The following is a 20795-nucleotide window of genomic DNA, read 5'->3' on the forward strand; positions in this document are numbered from 1 at the left end:
GGGTGGAAGCTAAGCCCGACTGCTTTTTGTGAGGTGACTGTTATTACTACTACTACTACTACCACGGTTATTCCTTTTAGAAGCCAGGGTGGAAGCTAAGCCTGATTGCTTTTTGTGAGGCGACTGTTGTTATTACTACTACTACTACGGTTATTCCTTTTAGAAGCCAGAGTGGAAGCTAAGCCTGATTGCTTTTTGTGAGGCGACTGTTGTTATTACTACTACTACCACAGTTATTCCTTTTAGAAGCCAGGGTGGAAGCTAAGCCTGAGTCCTACTGCTCGCTCTGCTCTGCGAAATGTGAGTTTCCCAACAAGTGTTTTTTCAAAAGCAAAAAAGTAAAGGGGGAAAAAAGGGGCGGAAAGGCGGGTGGAAGGCGGGCGGCCGGGGTGGAGGGGAAGAAAGACGAGCGCTTGGAGCAGCAACTAGGCCTCGTGGTTGGCTTAGTAACCAGAGAGCGCGGCTCGACCTGCCAGGGCCTCCGAAGAGGGCGGGCCAGCCGGAGAAGCGAGGGCGAGCGGAGGAGACAGGGACGGGATCCGGGCGAGCCTGTGTCAGCAGCTTCCCTCGCTTGCCCAGAGGGGCGTGTGAGGGAAGGAGAGGCAGGCAGGCGGGGGAGGCGCGGCGGCTGACAATGGTTACAGCCCTGAAGGAGAAGAAGAAGAAGGAAGAGAAGGAGGCGGAGAAGCTGCTCCTGGTGGTGCTGCTTTAGAGGCGCGGGCGCGCAGGCTGCAGCCGGGACTGTGCTAGCAAAGGGGGAGAGGGAGAAGCGAGGGGTTGGGGTGGGGGACACATACACACACAAACACACTTTCCCTGCCTCTTGATTCCTTGGGAAGCCGCTTTGCAGGCAAGAGGGAAAAGAACTTGGGCGAAGCAGAGACTTTTGCGTGTTTAAGCTGCCTTGCCTAAAAACCAGCCCGCCCGCCTATCGTGCGTGCCAAGAGATGGGGGTCTCCGGGCAGACCGCGTAGCAGCCCGGGGAGGAGATGCTGCTCTCGCTTTTGCTCGGCTTCTCCCCTTCCTGGGACTTCTGGGCCGATTCCAGTTAGCCCCGTTGCGAGGGGAAGGGGAAAAGGAAGACCACCGCCGTCCCCGAACTGTCGGTTCTGAAGCCGAACGATTAGTAAGTGAAGCCGATGGACACGTTTTCTTGGGTTTGTTTTTTTTTGCAAGGGGTGGTGGTCTTCCTTTGGTGCTGAACTGGGGGTGATGACCGCCCGGTCACCCCCTTCCTCACGTGCCTGTTTACCACGGGTGTCTGCGTGATGTGGGGCCCCCCAGTTCATGAAGAAGACCTCGAAAGGCGATGCTGTTGCTGGGAGGCACGTTGTCCTTCTGGTGCCGATGCCCTTCGTTGAAAGTTTGAAGGGTTGCCATGTGTTCATTGATTGACTCTTCGTCCCCCTTGGCTAAATAGAGGGGGGGGATGATTGAAAGATGGGTGTGGGGCTGCTGTTTGTGGGCGAGGAGGAAGAAGAAGTGCAAACCTCCTGTTTCTCTGTGATCTTTTTTTTTTTAAGTTGCGAAGAACTGGGATGGATTGGGGTGTTGTTCGGATATCCCCTTGCAATCACCTGCACTGGAGATGCGTGATGGGAAGACACCCGTGTGTCAATATCTCCCTCCACACAATGCGAAGTTAGAAGGGGGGGGAGGCACAGTGGTTGTTTCTTTGGGGTTGTTTTTTTTTTTAATCCTAAAGCATCTGTTTCCATGCTAATCCGCTCCACGTGGAACTGCTATTTGTAATTCTACCTGTTTTCTTTGTTAAGAGTTTAGATAAATGTGTTGACTTTCTGTATTTGGATTTAGGATGATGGTTCTTTGAATGAAAGCCTTAAAGAGACTAGCCTTATGCTGTTTCTGTAACCAAGGGGGACATTTTTGGAGAGAAATTTCATGGCACTTTTTCTTTTCTTTTCTTCTTTTTTTTGCTGCTCCATTTTGTGGCTGTTTCTTTTAAACAGGCCTGCCTCGCCTGCTTATTCCTTTTCTCTCCCCCCCCCCCACCTCTTAAATGATTGTGGAAAATCTGGCGTCTCCTCAGAAGAATGCAAGGGAGGACAGACACTCTCATGCAAGCTGTTTTGCTGTTGTTATTATGGTTTCCTGCTTGTTTCTGTCCAGAAACCTCAGCATGGAGCAGAACTTGCTGAGCTTCACAAAAGGGCAAATGTGGAAAACGGCATTGGATTTGGAAAGTTGGAAAGTTCAAAATGTTGAATGGCACCCAGATGCAAAAAAAAAATTCGATGAAAGACTTTCCCAGTAAGCTTGATACACTATTCTCTTTGTGTTATGTGCTGTCAAGTCGGAACAGACTTATACTTACCCTAATAGGGCTTTCAAGGCAAAATAGAGATATTTAAGGATTGGTTTTACAGTACTAATTTCACACCCCCAGTGAGTCTTCCATGGCTGTGCAGGAATTCGAACCCAGACCTCCTGACTCCTAGTCCATCACTCCACCCACTACATCATGCTATTCTCTAGTCCTTCAAATCTCTTAAATCAGTAATCCTACTGAAATCAGTCCAGCTCTGCAGAGAAGAGATATAGGGTGGGAGATGTGGAACTGGAATTAGAAGGAGAAATCTGGTAGAGAAGCCATGAGAAACAGTATGGGTTTCATTTGATATTTATCAGCCTGCAATCAACACCTCTGCAAAACCACAGCTTAATCTCTCTTTCATATTGGCGAGTGTGTCATTCTCTCTAAATTGCATGTTTAAAACAACAAAGGCAGTAACTTCACAAGAGAACCGCCAAGAGTTTCTGTAGTACTCTAGTTTGTTGGGAATTAAAACTGGGCAACCGGTTTGGTTTGCTGGGTGGATCCCAAACTACCAAATGTAGGACATCCAAAACTGTGGGGCCACCCTTGGAGGTTGATTATTGGTGTATTTAAAACATCTTGCTGGGGTGAGTTTGATGTGTTTTCCTGTTCTTAACAGGACATAGACTGTAGTTATAGTGAGATTTGGGAGCTGTGGAAAGGAGATTGGAGTAGAGAGAGGTAGTCTGTGCCCAATTTTGCTTTTTTTAAAGCGCATCTGGATAAATTTTCAAAGTGGTCAACTGTGTTATCAAAAAACATAGTTGTGGGTTCAGGTATCACATTGAGCAATGACCTAAACACAGCACAAACCATGGGTTTACATCAGGGTGGGTAACAATAAATTATTTTTAAAAATTGAATTGATTTAAATCACATTATATTTTTTAAATTATTTTTATTTAAATCATCAAAATCGCATTTTTAAAAGATTTAAATTGTGAGTTAAATAAATCTGATTTAAATCAGATACACTTTGTTTAGATTGTGGTTAAGAAACGATGACTTGTTAATAGGGGACGTGGTGGCACTGTGGGTTAAACCGCTGAAGCCTCTGTGCTGCAAGGTCAGAAGACCTGAAGTCGTAAGATTTAATCCACGTGATGGAGTGAGCCCCCCGTCACTTGTCCCAGTTCCCGCCAACTTAGCGGTTTGAAAGCATGCAAAAATGCGAGTAGATAGATAGGTACCACCTCGGTGGGAAGGTAAATGGCATTCCGTTTCTAGTCACGCTGGCCATATGACCATGGAGGATTGTCTGCGGACAAATGCTAGCTCTATGGGTTGGAAACAAAGATGTGCACCGCCCCCTAGAGTTGGACACGACTGGACAAAATTTTCAAGGGGAACCTTTTACCTATGTGCATTACCAAAAATTGATTTCAAGAAACCACATAATAGCTTTTTTTGATGTGTGAACAGTCTTTGAATTGGAGATGGGGAAAATCTTACAGAGAGAGATATGCATCCTGTGTATCAACTAAAAAGCAAAGATAATAATATGAACACTTTTTCAAGATGCAGCTGTGTTAGTCTGTCTCAATGTACTGGCAAAATTAAAAGGGAAAATCAGAGAGGGGGCAAATGCAAAATATTGTGAGACAACAGATTTATTACAATGTGATCTTTTGTGGATCAAAATCCACTTCTTCAGACACAAGGAGTGCAAATGCAAGTCCTCTATAGACAACATCTTAAAAAACAGAGACATCACCTTGCCAACAAAGGTCCGCATAGTCAAAGCTATGGTTTTTTCAGTAGCGATGTATGGAAGTGAGAGCTGGACCATAAAGAAGGCTGACCGCCGAAGAACTGATGCTTTGAATTGTGGTGTTGGAGGAGACTTTTGAGAGTCCCCCGAACTGCAAGGAGAACAAACAGATCCATTCTGAAGGAAATCAACCCTGAGTGCTCGCTGGTAGGACAGATCCTGAAGCTGAGGCTCCAACACTTTGGCCATCTCATGAGAAGAGAAGACAGGGATCTAGGTGGATCTCCACTGGCAAGTTGTTCCAAAGGTGAGGGGCCACTGCCGAGAAGGCAGTGTTCCCATGGATTCTTGAATGCCAACAGATTATATTTTTTACATAATGACCAGGGTATTAATTTTTCATCTTTTACCATGTCTAGCTTTGTAATCTGTTTGTGCAATCTTTGACGATTCACAGGTGAGGTGTGACACAGTTGCATCGTTATCGTTAGTATTTTCTTCATCACCATCATTTAATTACTCATACAGCAAGAGAGGCATATCCTCTCCAATGCTTCCCAACCTTGGGTCTTCGGATGTTCTTGGACTACAACTCCTAAAAATCCTGGCCAGCACAGCTAGTGGTGAAGGTGTCTGGGAGTTGTAATCCAAGAACATCTGATGAGCCATAGGTAAAGGTAAAGGTTCCCCTTGACAATTTTTGTCCAGTCGTGTTCGACTCTAGGGGGCTGTGCTCCTCCCCGTTTCCAAGCCATAGAGCCAGCATTTTTGTCCGAAGACAATCTTCTGTGGTCACATGGCCAGTGCGACTTAGACACAGAACGCTGTTACCTTCCCACCGAGGTGGTCCCTATTTATCTACTAGTATTTGCATGCTTTCGAACCGCTAGGTTGGCGGGAGCTGGGAAAAGCAACGGGCGCTCACTCCGTCACATGGATTTGATCTTACAGCTGAAGATCTACAGACCTTACAGCACAGAGGCTTCTGCGGTTTTAACCAGCGCCACCATGTCCCTCCCGCCACCACGTCCCTCCTGATGAGCCGTAGTTGGGAACAATTAAGAAACAGCTACTATATTAAAGCAGGAATCTCAAAAGGTAATACAGGAGGCAGCTCAGTTTGGCTTGCTTATCCAGTGTTATGATAATAATACTTGGTAATGTGTGAAATGTAGATATCTTGCACAGTAGTGTTTGATTCAGCAGCTGTGAAGGAAAATTTGTAGGTCTGGTGTAACACATGTTTTGCATTGAAAAGAACATAGGTTCTGTGTTTGGCATTCCAGTTAGAAAGATCAGATAGCACAGTAGTTCTCACTCTTTGGTTCTCCAGATGTTTTAGCCTCCCAACTTCCGGAATCCCTGGCCTTGCTTTTTGGAGCTTCTGGGAGTTGGGAGACTAAAACATTAACTACCCAAGTAGCTGTTGATGGAAAGCGTATTGTCCACCTTTTATTCTGCAGAACCACTGAATAAAATGGTTGAACTGATACAAGGTACCTTCTTCTACTGTAGTCTTTTCTACATTTCTAATCTCTAAAATCCTTTATTTACTACTAGTTACACGTATTGGCTGTATTTACATCCCACCTTTCATCTAGTGAGATCAGGGTGGCTACATGGGTCTTCTCTCCCTTTCTTCCTCATGAATATCTTATGAAGCAGGTCAAGCTGAAAAAAAAAAGACTAGCTCAAGGTCAGCCTGGGTGTTTCCTAGCTCATTGGAAACCAGAACCTGGATTTCTTAAATACCAGTCAGTGCGCTAGACAGCTACATCAAAAACTGCTGTTCTTTGATCATTGTTGTTTTTTTTAAAGTGCTCTGAAAATACGGTTAAATCTCCCTGCACCTACATGTAAAACAACTGAATTTAGGATATAAAAAGTCTATAGTGGGAAAAAATCTAATAGTTCAACAGTGGGCTAAGAGCTGTTCAAAAGTCACAATGTTGCAACTTTGTGTCTCTCATAGGTGTGCAAATTTGTGATTCTGGTCTACAAATCCCAGAAAATTCTGGGGGTTGTCCAAAAACATAAATCTGTACACCTCTAGAGTAGGGAGTTGCCTTACACTGTGTCACACTATTGCTGAATTCAGTCCAGGGTTTTTAACACAGATTTAGATCAGCGTTCCTATTTTTTATGCAAGTGTTTTTCCTAGGCTAACTTGCAGATAACAAACGGGTGAGGTTTTTTTTTCTGGATTACCAACACCATAATTTTCCCTTCTGGAAGTTCTACATACAATACAGGAACCTTGCAGAAACCTGAATGTGATGAACTTGGGAGAAAAGACTAAATTAGAAGATTGTGAGACTTAACTAAGCCAGATTTGCCTTAATGTCCTGCTCAGAAAGAACAGCTCTCACGTAGCACTAAACAGGACCAGAACACTTGGTGGAACTTGGCCCAGCTAAGCCTCCAAGTCTTCTGATTTAGGCTTTTCTCCCAGTTGCATCACATTTACGTATTTGTGGGATGCTAGTATGGTAGCTGGAATTTCCTGGAATGAAGATTTGTGGTATTTGTAGTTCAGAAAATCTGAAAAAATCATCCCTAGTGCCAAGGATTGAACATGGAACCTTTTTGCATGCAGATACAACCTCTCTTCTGCCTGAGAAGCACCATGGATGCTGAGCAGATAAGTTTGGCTGGAACGGAAATTGAACCCTGGGACATCTAGGAATACATGAAGCAGCCTTATAGTTGGCCTACTAATTTGACCACCCAGGCCAGTATCCTCCATGCCAATTAGTATTGACTCTCCAGCCTTGCAGAGAGTAGGTGAGATCTGTTCCATTACAGACTGGTCTCATCCTTTAAAATTTGGATGGACAGCATTTGGTCCTCCTCCTGTTTTGGAATAAATCTCCTGTGGTCTCTTACAGTTGGCTGTCCTGGTTGAGGTTTTGGAGATTGAAGTCCCAGATATCTGGAGTGCAAAACATTCCCAACCCTTCTTTTAAGATAAGATGGAAAGGGAAAGTGAGAACTTTTCAATTCTGTCCAGATCATCTAAAACACATCTGTGGTCCTTGCTTACTTTGCAAGAGAGAATTGGTAGGCATGAAAGTGGTTACAAGAGTTGCTTCTTCCTCTTCTCTCTTAATATCTCAATAGATGTAAGGTTAGAAGCATTCATTTGCTCTCTTAATGTGCAATTAACTTCTCGCGTCATCTGTGCCTTGGGCTCCATTCTCAGGAGTTAAGAGATGTATTGAGAACATAGAGATGGCAGTACTTCTTTTATAAAGGTTTTTGTTTACTGAAGTCATACTGATGGATGGATAGGAGTATTGTCTTTCCATTGGTTTCAAAGATTTGGATTAGACTGGAGCAAATGCTCCTGGGGTTTCAAGATTGTCCAACCTGAAATGGAAAACGAGTAGAAAAATAAAAAAGTCTGGAAATCTTTTCAGGCAGTTTTAATTTACTTTCTCCTCTTAGCTTGTTCGTGTTTTGATTTGTGGCTTCATTCTGTGCTGGTGATCAATATTGGCTGCCATCTAATTACAGAGCTGCTGTTTTCATATTGTCACAGATGGTTGAGGTTTTTTTTCCATTTCCATTTTATATATATTTTTTTTGTTTCCACCGAATGGATTCCACCTGAAAAGCAAGGAGAGAGAACAGATAAGTAAGTAATTGTGAAGGGAGCTGATCCATAAAAAAGAGTTTTAATGATCACAGAGATATATTGTGAGCTGAAGCAGTTGCAAGGAAGGTCAAAGAAGTTGACAGCAATCCTCATTATCTGTGCTATTAGTTAGCAGAGCGGATGAACATGGAGAACAAGCCTTGGCTTGGCTGTTACCCACACCTGTATTTATAGATTGTCTATAACTCTGTAGTTAGGGTGGGGGAGAAATCTTGCAGTACAAGATAATGTTGTGCATAACTTTTTCATGAAGTATGTTCATGAGTGCTTTTCTTGTGATTAATCTGCTATTTTTTAAAGTGTTATAAAACACTCTAATTTTTTCTTTATAAGTCTGGCTTGCATGCGATAGCCATTGCTGTGTTACATGGGTATCTGATTGCCCTCTCTAAAGATATGGTGGACATGCAGTAGACAAGTGTGGCCAATCAAAACTTTCCAAGTTGTGTTCCTGGTGAATGAGGAATCGGGGCTTACTTTTTAAAGTTTGCTTAGAGAAGAGAAGACACTAGAATATTATTCATTTTCCTCTGAGACACTGCTAAGGAAGCTGCAGGTCTTAGTCTGCAAGATCAAAGATGGGCTTTTGCGATAAAAACATTCCAGAGTCAGTGGACAAAAGTCTGTTGATTTAGTTATGCTGGTTATAAACAAGATCTAGGTACAGGAAATAATTAATTGAAATGAATTGAAAGCTTCCTATTCCCCCTTTCATGTTCTGGGGCTCCTTAGGGCTTCTTTTTTTGCCCTTGGGATGCCTCAAGTAATAATTCTGGCAGTAATAATTTGGCAGCAATTTTTTTAACTTTTAAAGGCTCCTTTAAAAGTTAAAGGAGCCTTTAAAAGTTAAAAAAAATTGCTGCCAAATTATTACTGCCAGAATCAGGACCAAGAGCAGTTATTCAGCAGCAATTTCTTTTACTTTTAAAGTCTCCCCACTATCCTGAGGCTCCCAAAGGCTTCCCCAGAGCAAAATGGATATCTAGAAAACCTTGGAACCTGAAGGGGGGGGATGGGATAAGAAGCTTTCAGTTCATTTAATAATATAATAATATAATAATAATATTTATTAATATTGCACTCTATGCCAGAGCGCATTCCAATAGTCAAAAACAGTTAAAATACAACCATTCAATTAATTGTTTCCTGTGCTTGGGTCTGGTTTATGCTGGTGGAGCTATGTCAACAGGATTTTACCCACAGGTAAGTTGGAAGCGGCTTGGAACCACATAAGCCACACACATTCTACGAGGAAATGAATGGAAAATATGGACATGGAACAGTCCTCCATGTAGACTTAAATAAAAAACTCCTAACAACTCTTGTGTTGTGCTGTGGAAGCAGGTGTTATATGGGAACTAGCCTTCCCCGTCGTTGTCTTCTTTTTGTCAGTTTCTCTTATGTATCCAAAACCAATATTCCTTATTGAATAGAAACTGATAAAAGAGCACAGCTGCTTTAGCAGTTTCTTGTGTCAAGCAGCCTGCATTATCTATTATGCGAGATAACTAGTGTTATCTTTTCTTCTTTATTTAGAAGGAATTGCATTTTCCCCGTAATCAATCAGGAGAGTCTATAGTTATTTAAAGACAAGATATACCTTAAGATAAAGCTGGCAGAATAGCTTACTTGCTTAGGTAACTGTCTGCTGAGCCAGATGTTGAGAGCTTGATTCCCTACTCTGCTCCCAGGGAGAAGAGCCTGCCTTTATAGCTATAGCCAAGCTGCACAGTCCCAGGATATTCCCAGAAGAGAATGGCAAACCTGTGTATTCCAAACCCTGGAAAGTACTGTATTGCTATAAGTTGAAATCAACATGACAACCAACAAAAAGAAGCCTTAAGGATGAAATTAAAGCAAGGTGCTTTTCCTGGTAGGAGACACTCTTTAGCATTCATCCATTCAGCAAGATGTGCTGGGTTTTTTTTCCTAGCCTCTTCTGGTTTAATATTTAGAGCTTGAGATATGTGTAGAAGATTCCAGCAACAGGTGACATGGAATAATTAAAAATGGAGTTGGAAGGGGCTGATAAAACCACTGAATCCAACCCCCTGTTCAATTTCAGAATCCAGGTTAAAGCCAATGGCTGTCTAACTTTCACTTGAGTGTTGGAGCACTCACCACTGCTTTGGTTCCACTGTTGTACTTACTGGTCTAACAGTTAGGAAGTTTTCCCTGATATTCAACTGAAATCTGACTTCCTGTAACTTGAGCCCATTATTGTGTGTCCTTCATTCTGAGATGATTGAGAACAGATCCTGCCCTTCCTCTGTATGCCATTTCAAATATATGAAAAGCACTATCATATCTTCCCTCAGTCTTCTTTTCTCAAGGCAAACATGCCCAGTTTTTTCAGTCTTTCCTCATAGGGCTTGGTTTCGGTCCCTCTTATCCTCCTCCAAACCTGTTCCAGTGTGCTTGCATCCTTCTTAAAGCCTGGTGTCCAAGATGAGGCTTAACCAGTGCTTAAAAGAGGGGAAATTAGTACTTCAGTACAGTATTTTCATTTATTATGTAGTCAGGTTTTCACTGAATAGTGTCTTCCACATAAAGGTATAACAAACGGCTGGTCCTCAAGATGTTGATGGTATGTAGCTCTGACTAGTGGTGTTGTCAGTTGCAATATGACAGTGTTTGGAGGGCTATTCATTCTGTATTTCTGCTCTTCATGGTACTACATTTAATTGTGAGTTTCTGTCCAGTATGCAGATGTATGAAATACATGTTTACCCATTTAGATTTATTCCCACCTGGTGTTTGTAGAAACACCTGCAATATTCTAAGTGTATATTGAAAGATGTATAACATGTGAATCTACCACAATTATTTTTCTTTAGCAAAAAAGAAAAAGAAAAAAAAAGAATCTGTATAGAACATTCCTGTGAGGTATTTCAACTGTACCACTCAGCTCCAATATGTTGGACTCCCCCAAGTTGTATTTTTTTAGCTTTGTTGGGCACTTGATTACTTTGGAATGGGACCACATAGTGAATAAATTTTGAAAGTCACTGGTCCATATTGAAAGCTGATAACTGTCTAAAAGTTGGTTTGTCTTAAGAGTGTAGTTGTGCTTTTGTAAAAGACATGATGCATTGAAAACTTGCACTAATTTACATCAGTCAATGTCCTCTTGCGTAGTGGTATACATTTTTGAGGCAAATTACCCCAAGTTAAGAAATCAGTGTAGACATTATCATCTGCATACTGTCATACTACTCAGTATGCAGCAGATAATATCTATGGTGATATCTTAACATAAGACAATTTGCCTCCAAATTTATGCTCTTTACATTATGTCAGTGTAATTCAGCAAGAGGATTCGGGCCGTCAAGTGCTTTTTCTGAAGGGAAGTGTTCTGTAGTGTAGGGATGGGGAGAAGGCAGATAGTGCTCCTTTGGTAGACAGGCATATTATTTTGCTGGAAGTTGGCTCCCAGTTGCTTCATAATACAGTAAATGTTGTATAAAGGGTAAAACTCTCCTCTCCTCTTTAGGTTATTATAATATTTGATATATAGGAATTTAAGGTGTACTCACTTTTGTTGCCAGCAGTTTAGACACTAATGACTGTGTGTTGCACTATTTTGAAGGGACAGCACATTTACACTGTTATACCAAGCTCAACATCAAAAAAACTAAGATCATGGCCACTGGTCCCATCACCTACTGGCAAATAGAAGGGGAAGATACGGAGGTAGTGACAGATTTTACTTTCTTGGGCTCCATGATCACTGCAGATGGTGACAGCAGCCATGAAATTAAAAGATGCCTGCTTCTTGGGAGGAAAGCGATGACAAACCTAAACAGCATCTTAAAAAGCAGAGACATCACCTTGCCAATAAAAGTCCGCATAGTCAAAGCTATGGTTTTTCCTGTAGTGATGTACGGAAGTGAGAGCTGGACCATAAACAAAGCTGACCGCCGAAGAATTGATGCTTTTGAATTGTGGTGCTGGAGGAGACTCTTGAGAGTCCCCTGGACTGCAAGGAGAACAAACCTATCCATTCTGAAGGAAATCAAGCCTGAGTGCTCACTGGAAGGGCAGATCCTGAAGCTGAGTCTCCAATACTTTGGCCATCTCATGAGAAGAGAAGACTCCCTGGAAAAGATGCTGATGTTAGGAAAGTGTGAAGGCAGGAGGAGAAGGGGATGACAGAGGACGAGATGGTTGGACAGCGTCATCGAAGCTATCAAAATGAATTTGACCCATCTCTGGAAGGCAGTGGAAGACAGGAAGGGCTGGCTAGCTCTGGTCCATGGGGTCATGAAGAGTCGGACACGACTAAATGACTAAACAACTAGCTGTATACTCACTACTTTACATTGAAGCCAAGTGTCTTTTCTTCAGTGTTGTCACATGAAAAGATATACTAAAATATTTATGAAATGTGAGGCGGTGTACTCACTTCTGTGATATACTGTATACAGTCATGGCCAAAAATATTGACACCCTTGCAATTCTGTCAGAAAATGCAACCCTTCTTTCAGAAAATTTTTGCAGTTGCAAATGTTTTGGTACTCACCTGTTCATTTCTTTGGTTTGTGTTGAAATGAAACAAACAAACAAACAACAACAGAAAAGTCAAATCTGATAAAATCCAATACAGAAACTCAAAAATGAACTGGCCAAAATTATTGGCACCCTGTCTAAATTGTAAGAAATAATTGCTTTTCAAGCATATGATGCTCCTTTAATTTGTATTTAGACACACCTGTCACAAGTAAGAGGTTTGGGCAATATAGTAATCACACCTGCAACCAGTGAAGATGGAGAAAAGTTGACTCAACCTTTGTTTTGTGTGTGACACTGGGCATGGAGAAAAGAATGAAGTGTAAAGAGTTGTCTGTGGATTGGAGAGAAAAAAATGAGGAAAAACATGGACAATCTCAAGACTACAGGTCCATCTCCAGAGATCTTAATGTTCCTGTGTCCACTCTGTGTGCAATATCATCAAAAAGTTTACAACCCATGACACTGTAGCTAACCTCCCTGGACATGGACGGAAGAGCAAAATTACTGAAAAATTACAATGAAGGGTTGTTTGAATGGTGGATACAGAACCCAGATTAACTTTCCAACAAATTCAAGCTGATCTGCAGACACAGGGTACAACAGTGTCAGCTCACACTATCCGTCACCATCTGATTGAAAAGGGACATTATGGTAGGAGACCCAGGAGGACACTACTGCTGACACAAAGGCATAAAAAAACAAGACTGGAGTATGCCAAAACTTATGTGACAAAACCACAATCCTTTTGTGAGAACGTACTGTGGACAGATGAGACAAAAGTAGAGCTTTTTGGTCAAGGACATCATGGCACTGTACTGTATACAGAAAAAGAACTGAGGCATTCAACAAAAAGAACACAGTCCCTACAGTTAAACATGGTGGAGGTTCAAAGATGTTTTAGGGTTGCTTTGCTGCTTCTAGCACTGGATGCCTTGACTTTGTGGATGGTATCATGAAATCTGATGATTACTAAAGAATTTGGGGACACAACGTAGTGGCCAGTGTCAGCTACGTCTCCACCAGAGGTCATAGGTCTTCCAGCAGGATAATGACTCGAAATACACTTCAAAAACCACTCAGTAATGTTTACAAACAAAGTGCTGGAGAGTTCTGAAATGGCCAGCAATGAGTCCAGATCTGAATCCCATAGAACACCTCTGGAGAGACCTCAAAACAGCAGTTGGGAGAAGGCATCCTTCAAATCTGAAGGCCCAGGAGCAGTTTGCAAAAGAAGAGTGGTCAAAATTCCAGTAGAGAGGTGTAAGAAACTCATTCATGGTTACAGGAAGCGATTGATTTCAGTTATTTCTTCCAAAGGGGGTGCTACCAAATATTAGGTTAATAATTTTGGCCAGTGTATTTTTGGGTTTCTGTGTGGGATTGTATCAGATTGACTTTTCTTCTCTGTTTTTTATGTCGTTCCAACACAAACCAAATAAACATTTGGTTCCAAAACATTTGCAACTGCAACAATTTTCTGACAGAATTGCAAGGGTGCCAATATTTTTGGCTATGACTGTATCTGTACTTGGGTTTGTAGGACAGTTCTGTGTGCACTGTGGAGTTCAGTAGACAATTGGACACAATTCTTCATCTAATGTCTGTCAGTGGGATTTGAGGTTTTAGTTTAGCCGCCCTGAGTAGACGCTGTCTAGGGGGGCGGGCTAAAAATCTAATAAATAAATAAACCCCTACCCTGTTGGTTCTGTTGCACTGAAGTTTGCCAGTTTTGGAAAGATAGTCTAAGAGAAGAAAGTGCCATTTTAGATAACTTGTCATTAGACTACATCAACATGCACTGGTGTTGCACAGGCATGATGCAAGTAGGCTTTGCCGTCTGAGAAATCAGACCCTCATGCTTAAGTTCTGCAAAACAAAGCAATATAACTTGGCAGCTCCAAGGGAGGAAACTTCAGCCGTGAACAGTTGCACCCAGTCCTTAATGATTTTCCTCTTTTAATATTGATCTATATCAGTGGTTCTTAACCTTTGGTTACTCAGGTGTTTTTGGACTGCTACTCCCAAAAGCCTTCATCACCAGCTGTGCTGGCTGGGGTTTCTGGGAGTTGCAGTTCAAAAACACCTGAGTAACTGAAGGTTAAGAACCACTGATCTATATTAAACATCTGTTTTTACCCTGAGCTGGGAATTTTGTAGATCGTATGTCTTACTGGCCATGGTTTCAAATGACGCAAAACAATCTTCTGTCTGTCTTCCTGGGGATTTTAAATACAATGGATGGGAAATATTTTGAACATTTAAAATAATGACTAATGTTAATTGTTGCTTGTTGCATTTATTTGTATTAAAAAGAAATATACATATTTATTTATATATTTTTTTCTTTTTTGCTACCAAGTTTTCCCCTTCCCAACATGTATATGTATTTTTATTTGCATTTTCCAAACATACACCTTTTTATATGCATACATACGTCCATTAACTCAGGCAGTTTATATATACTGTACTTTAGAATTATATGCAGTTTTTCCTTGTGCCTTTTTAGAGAATATATGCATATGGCTAGATACTTTTCTCTTTTGCAGAAACACTGCAAGGTCTTAAATGTATAAACTTCAGCTGTGACTTGCACTCTGTTCCAAACCCTGATTTGAGCAGTCTAATTGTATACATCTGTCCTAAATTTATGGGTGACTGTTATTTGATGTAATATTGTGGGGGGGGGTAGTATTAAAATGAAAGCGAGAAAGATAACAGAATCCTATAGTAATGAAGAAATATGATAGGAGACCTCTAAACAAAACTTTTATTGTAGAGTGGGTCTTCCCCATTTACAGGATGTCCTGTGGTTCCAGACATGGTCTTCCCTTTGTATCTGCTCTGTGTTTTCCCAGTACCTCTTCTTTTTATTTTTGCTTTTCAAAGAAAACCATTAAGGAGACAGAGATAGAATAGCGGACCGGTGTCTTTTGAACGGTAGCACTAGAGCTTCCTCTCCGGAATCGTCCGCAGCCTAAACTGTCTTTTGTCTCTACAGCATGAACAAAGAGCAGTAAAAATACTGGAGCATTCTGTGTAGGCCTGTGCAGGTTTAATTACCATTAAGTTAATGGTACATGTATGTGTGTCAACTATTAACTAATTATTGACACAGCCATCTGTGTTCCCTTCCTCCATTGTGCTGAGAACATCAGCCAAGATATGCCTGCCCATTTTGCTAGTGGAAGTTAAACTGGTAGGGAAATAAGATTATTCCCCTTTAATGCTTTGCTGCCCCTTAGGGAATTTTCACTCCTTCACAAAGGGAGGTGAAAAAAAGGAAATTATATGTACAGTATCTCCTTAAAAGCCTACTTCTGCCTGCGCTCTGTTCAGAGGTTAACACTACCAATGGAGTGAAATATTTACTTCTTAGTTAGAAGTATCCTGTTTTCCCTACAAGCATCCCAAGGAGTATAAGTATACTTGGCTTATCTCCTCAGTTGATACTTGTGATAACCTGATGAGATAGGTCAGGCTGAGAGAATGTGACTGGTCCAAGGTCGGGGTAGATAAAAATTAATAATAATAATAATTTAAAAATCAAATTAATTTAAATCATGACTTAAATTTAAAAAATCTTTACAATTTTAAATAATAAAACCCACCCTGTCCCAGGTGACCACCGTATGTTCTGTGGCTTACTGAGGAGTAGCCCTAACATCTGCCTTTTTTTGATAGCATTAAAAAGAAATAGGGAAAGGTAATGGAATCCTGTAGGGGTGAAGAAATATCATGGGAGACTGCTAAACAAAACTTTTATTGGAAGCCATAGTCCTGAGTCTTGATTTTGGTGTTCCTGTTATGGGCTTTTGAACGCTGTGCTTACCTTTGGGACAGGTGATGTAACCAGGTAATTAGTAGACAGTGAAGCAGATGGGCATCAAGAAGAGAAAAATCCTAGACAGAGGAGCGAAGACAAAGTGAACAGCATTATGGGGCTGGAGAAGGATGCTTTTGGTGCCTTGGTTGTTAATCAACCCCCCATTGGAATGAAAGCACCCCAGTTGGTCTATGGCAGGGTCACAGCAGCCCAGCAGACACCGGACAAGTAACTCTTCTGTCTCTAGGCTGTTCTGCTGTCTGGCACAGAGTCCCTGGTTTGACATCACAGTGTGAAATGAGATCTAAACCACTCGGCAGACAGTTCCTGAAGACAAAATGAAACTAGACAAAACAAGGACGTGGTCCTTGCCCAAATATCACATGCATCTTGTTCATTTACAGTTACTAAAATGGTTAATTCTAGTAAACAGTAGAGGGTTGTAGGTATCTACATACTGCCATAGCATTCAGAATATACTTGGTTTCAGAACCTAAACAGGGTTGGGTCTGGATAGTACTTGCATGCAAGACCACTAGGCACTACCAAGTACTGTGGTGCCTCGCAAGATGATTGCCTTGCGGGACAATTAATCCGCAAGGCGATGGGTTTTTGTGATCGCTGTTGTGCTTCACAAGATGGTTTTTTCCTATGGACGATTTTTGCAAGACAATGTTTGGGCCTATGCTTCACAAGATTTTTTTTTTAAAGACCGATGCTTCGCAAGATGGTTCCCCCCCCATTGGAACGCATTAAATAGATATCAGTGCATTCCAATGGGGAACCGCGTTTCGCAAGACGATGTTTTCTATGGACGATTTTCGCAAGACGACGATTTTCCCCATTGGAACATGTTAAATAGATTTAAATGCATTCCAATAGGGAACCACATTTCATAAGACAATGTTTTTTCAAGACAATGATTTTCGCGGAACGAATTAACATTGTCTTGTGAGCCACCACTGTATCTCCAGGTACAATTAGGAACAACCCCTGCATGAACCATGGACAGCCACTCACAATACTGTTCTAGATGAGCCAAAGATCTGACTCTGTATAAGATTGCTTGCTATGTCCCTGTATTCCTCAGGGGTCAAAACCAACCAAGCTCCTTTGTATGAGACGATGACAAATCTTGTTATGAATGACAAGTGTTGAGAAATAAGCTGAATTTGTCCTCGAGTTACTAGTGATGCAGTCTTTGCAAACGGAGTCCTAATGTAGGTTGCTTTGTACTTGCTTCCGGAAGAAACAGAAGAGAACAAAAGAAATAAAAAGCATGTCCAAACATGCCTGGTATTTGTATAAAATTGCCCTGCGTTGAAAGACACTGTGAGTGCAGGAATTACAGGTGAATTGATGATATACTGTAAACTGGGAAGGGATGCAACAGTTTTAATAGAACACATACCTGTTCCTTGTTAAGCCTCTTTCCCAACTCTATTAAGATGGCGGCTTGGGAACAGAGAACAATGAAGAACATTTATAAAATATTATCTAGCACCAGAGATTTGGGATTGCTATAAAAACCTCTAATTGACCTCTCTTGATTAAGAAAAAAAAATACATGGCTATGCAGTTGGAGAAAAAATTTCTAAACAAGTGTGAGCATGTTTCTTTGGCCAAGAGTGGATTGTGTATACAAAGTTGCTGATTGGTAGGTTTGGAAATGCATAAGGGAAAACTGAAAGCAAGGGGAGGCAAATCCTGGTACCCTGGCTTGATCCTGACATACATGAGCTGTGAAACCTAGAGACGGCTTTGACTTGGCACATAATAACTCTTGGATTTCTAAATCGGGTGAGTATGGATTCCAGCCTCCCCATTTTCAGATGTTGCCTCCACCGCACATTGTTTGTGCATTTTTCTCGTCACTCCAAGATGCTCACTCTTTAGACTCCTCCCAGAACCATTATGAATCAAGGCCAAGTTTCAGTTCAGCACGTAATGTCTCAGTGCCAGGCCTGTACAACTGCCAGGTTTCTTTGCTCCTAGTTTCCCCCTGAGCAATTAAGGCTTTGGCAGGATGTCATCCTGCACACCTTAGCTTCATGTTCCCATTTGCCCATATCCTACCTTGAGCGTAAGCTGGCTGGATAGCTCAGTGGTCTAGGTATCTGGCTGTTAAGCCAGAGGTTGAGAGTTCAGTTCTTTATTGTGCTTCCAAGGAGAAGAGCCAGCCTGTGTAGCCTGTGTGACTATGCATAAAGTTTTTTTATATGTGTCATAGACGAAGATAAGAAAAATTATCCTGTCCTCAACTGCCCTGCTCAGCAATTGCAGACTCAAGCCCTTTGGGTCTTTTAGGGAGTTAGTCCATCTCATATTTGGTCTTCCTCTTTTCCTACTGCCTTCGACCTTTCCCAGCATTATGGTCTTTTCCAAAGAATCCTGCCTTCTCATGATGTACACAAAGTAGGACAGCTTCAGCTTCAACATTTTTGTCTCCAGAGATAGTTCAGGCTATACTTGATGTACGACCCACCTGTTCTTCTTTCTGCAAGCCCAAGGTTTCCTCAAAGCTCTTTACCAGCACCACATTTTAGACAAATCGGTTTTTCTCCTGTGAGCTTTCTTTGTTGTCCTACTTTCACACCTTTATGTAGTGATCAGGAATACAAGAGTGTGAATGGTCTTGGTCTCCAGTGACACATCCTTACACTTGATGATCTTTTCTAATTCTTTCATTGCTGCCATTCCAAGTCTTAGTCTTCTTCTGATTTCTTGACTGCTTTGTTTCATACTCTTTGTGTTTTAAGACTTGATTAACTCTCAGTTTTATATGAAAAGGGAGAAAAAAGACTCCTAAATTTGTGACTATTATCACTCAGAGCAGACAGAACATGTCTTATTGCTATCACCCGTATTATAAACTATCTGATTCACAGCTCCTTATGTTTGTAGTAGAACCAGTTCCCAGTCATTAATTCTGTACTGTAGCAGAGATTCCCTTCCCTCTTTTAATGCAATTAAGGAATCTCTTCCATGTGCAGAAGAAGAGTGAATATAAGCCTCACCAGGCACTCAATGTACTGTAGCAGTACGGTATTTAGGCAATTACTGTTGTTGTAAAGTATTTGCAATTGAACAGTAATAACTGATGCCTTGGCACAAGTCTAACTTGTTGGGAATTCTGTTCTAGTTTGCTGCTGTATTATAATACGTTTTTAATGTTCCAGTCTTAACGTTGTATGAATTTGCAGCATCAGTAAGGCAAGTAATGAACCCAATTCATGCGGCAGTTGTGCTAAATAACACCAGTTTAAGGTGATGACATAAGTATCACTTAGGAGCACACTTAGGAGCGATATCACTGTAGAGCGAAAACGTCGTCAAACGAAATTTTAAAAAACCATTGAAACGCATTGAAAACTGTTCAGTGCGTTCCAATGAGCTGAATACCTGCTCGTCCAGCAGAGATCCTCCACGGTGCCTGCAAAGCGAGAATCCGTCCTAGAAAACAGCGGGGGGGCATTTTCTTCAGCCGGTGGCCATTTTGAAACCCGACAATCAGCTGTTTGCTGATCGTCGTAAAGCGAAAATCAGTTCCCAAAGCAGGGAACTGATCATCGCACAGCGAAAAAAACCCATTTAAAACATTGTTTTGTGATCGCAAAAGCGATCGCAAAAACATCAACATAAAGCGGATTTGTTGTAGAGCGGGATAATCATCCAGCGGGGCACGACTGTATAACAATTTGTAAGCCCACTGCCAGTCACTGCTGATGTGACTGGGTTACATGGACAAGTAGAAAGCTGGTTCCTATGTTTCTGCATGTTGAAAATTCTGTTTGCTAAGTTTTTTTTTAATATGGTCATGCACCAGAGAATTTCGTTGGGCCTACCTATTGGCAACTCATAAAATTTGAAGCCTGTGGGTTGAGGCATACATTCATATATGTCACTCCGTCTGATTACAATGTGATGTGTCACTCAGTGACTCATGGCTGAATATGTGAGCTACCTCCATTGGAAAGTCAGGAGTTCATGAAATGCTGCCAGAGATGAGACATAGGCAACTGTCAAATAGAAGACTTGTTACTCACAGCAGAGTGGCAGAGGGCAGTCACGCCATGAAACAAGCTGAAAGCAAGAGTGTCATTCTCCAGAGAAAGTAGCTTTTCACATACTGTACAAATATTGCTGTCAGTGCAAGAGAGGTGAATTTCATATGGCATGGAATAATATGTTTTCCCACTAGTCTCTTTTAAGCCCAAACTACTAAACCATGTGGAATTCTGCTTTTTTAATTAGATAGCCTGCTGGGATAATCCACTTAACAGCTTGCACAGAAATGATAGGTGTGTGTAAAGTCTGTGGAAGAACTCTAGAATCTGGCATAACAGTATTTTCTAAGGAGATGTTTCTAGTTTGGTATTCCCTGAGTACAGGTAAGGGTCATTCTGCATCTCTCTTCATTGCAAATTGAGTTGGAATAAACAACTTAATCATGCATGATTTGGATAGCTGCATGTTGCGTTGCTCCCTCTGGCATGTTCAGCCATCATAATCCTTTTTAAAAAAATTTGCTTTAACAGTGAATGAACTTTTAATATTCATCTCTTAGTTGCTGGTGGGCTGACTGCTCATATGCTCATCACACCCTGGGTTCTTTTTAAGAAAAAAAGGGGGATAAAAATATTTTAAATAAATCTGCAGAATCTCATTGTAATTTATGAAGCAGTGTCCTGCCTAGTGAGCCATACACCCAGAACAAATAGGTCAGTCGGGAAGTTTAATGCAAGGTGAAGTG

At 41.5% G+C, this 20795-nt stretch overlaps 1 protein-coding gene across 6 annotated transcripts in view; it reads left to right on the forward strand.

The window, feature by feature from the left end:
• The first annotated feature begins 249 nt into the window (after positions 1 to 249).
• Positions 250 to 20795, forward strand: part of PTPN13 (protein tyrosine phosphatase non-receptor type 13) — a 149483-nt gene continuing 128937 nt past the window's right edge. For 4 of the 6 annotated variants that reach the window (XM_020805377.3, XM_020805375.3, XM_020805376.3 and 1 more), the window contains exon 1: positions 815 to 1126. The gene's annotated coding sequence lies outside the window, so the exon portion shown is untranslated. Of the gene's footprint in view, positions 301 to 814; positions 1127 to 20795 lie in introns of those variants that run through there. The other 2 variants (XM_020805378.3, XM_020805380.3) reach the window with 2 other exon arrangements.

The sequence above is a fragment of the Pogona vitticeps genome, chromosome 5, assembly GCF_051106095.1.
Source record: "Pogona vitticeps strain Pit_001003342236 chromosome 5, PviZW2.1, whole genome shotgun sequence".
NCBI lineage: Eukaryota > Metazoa > Chordata > Lepidosauria > Squamata > Agamidae > Pogona > Pogona vitticeps.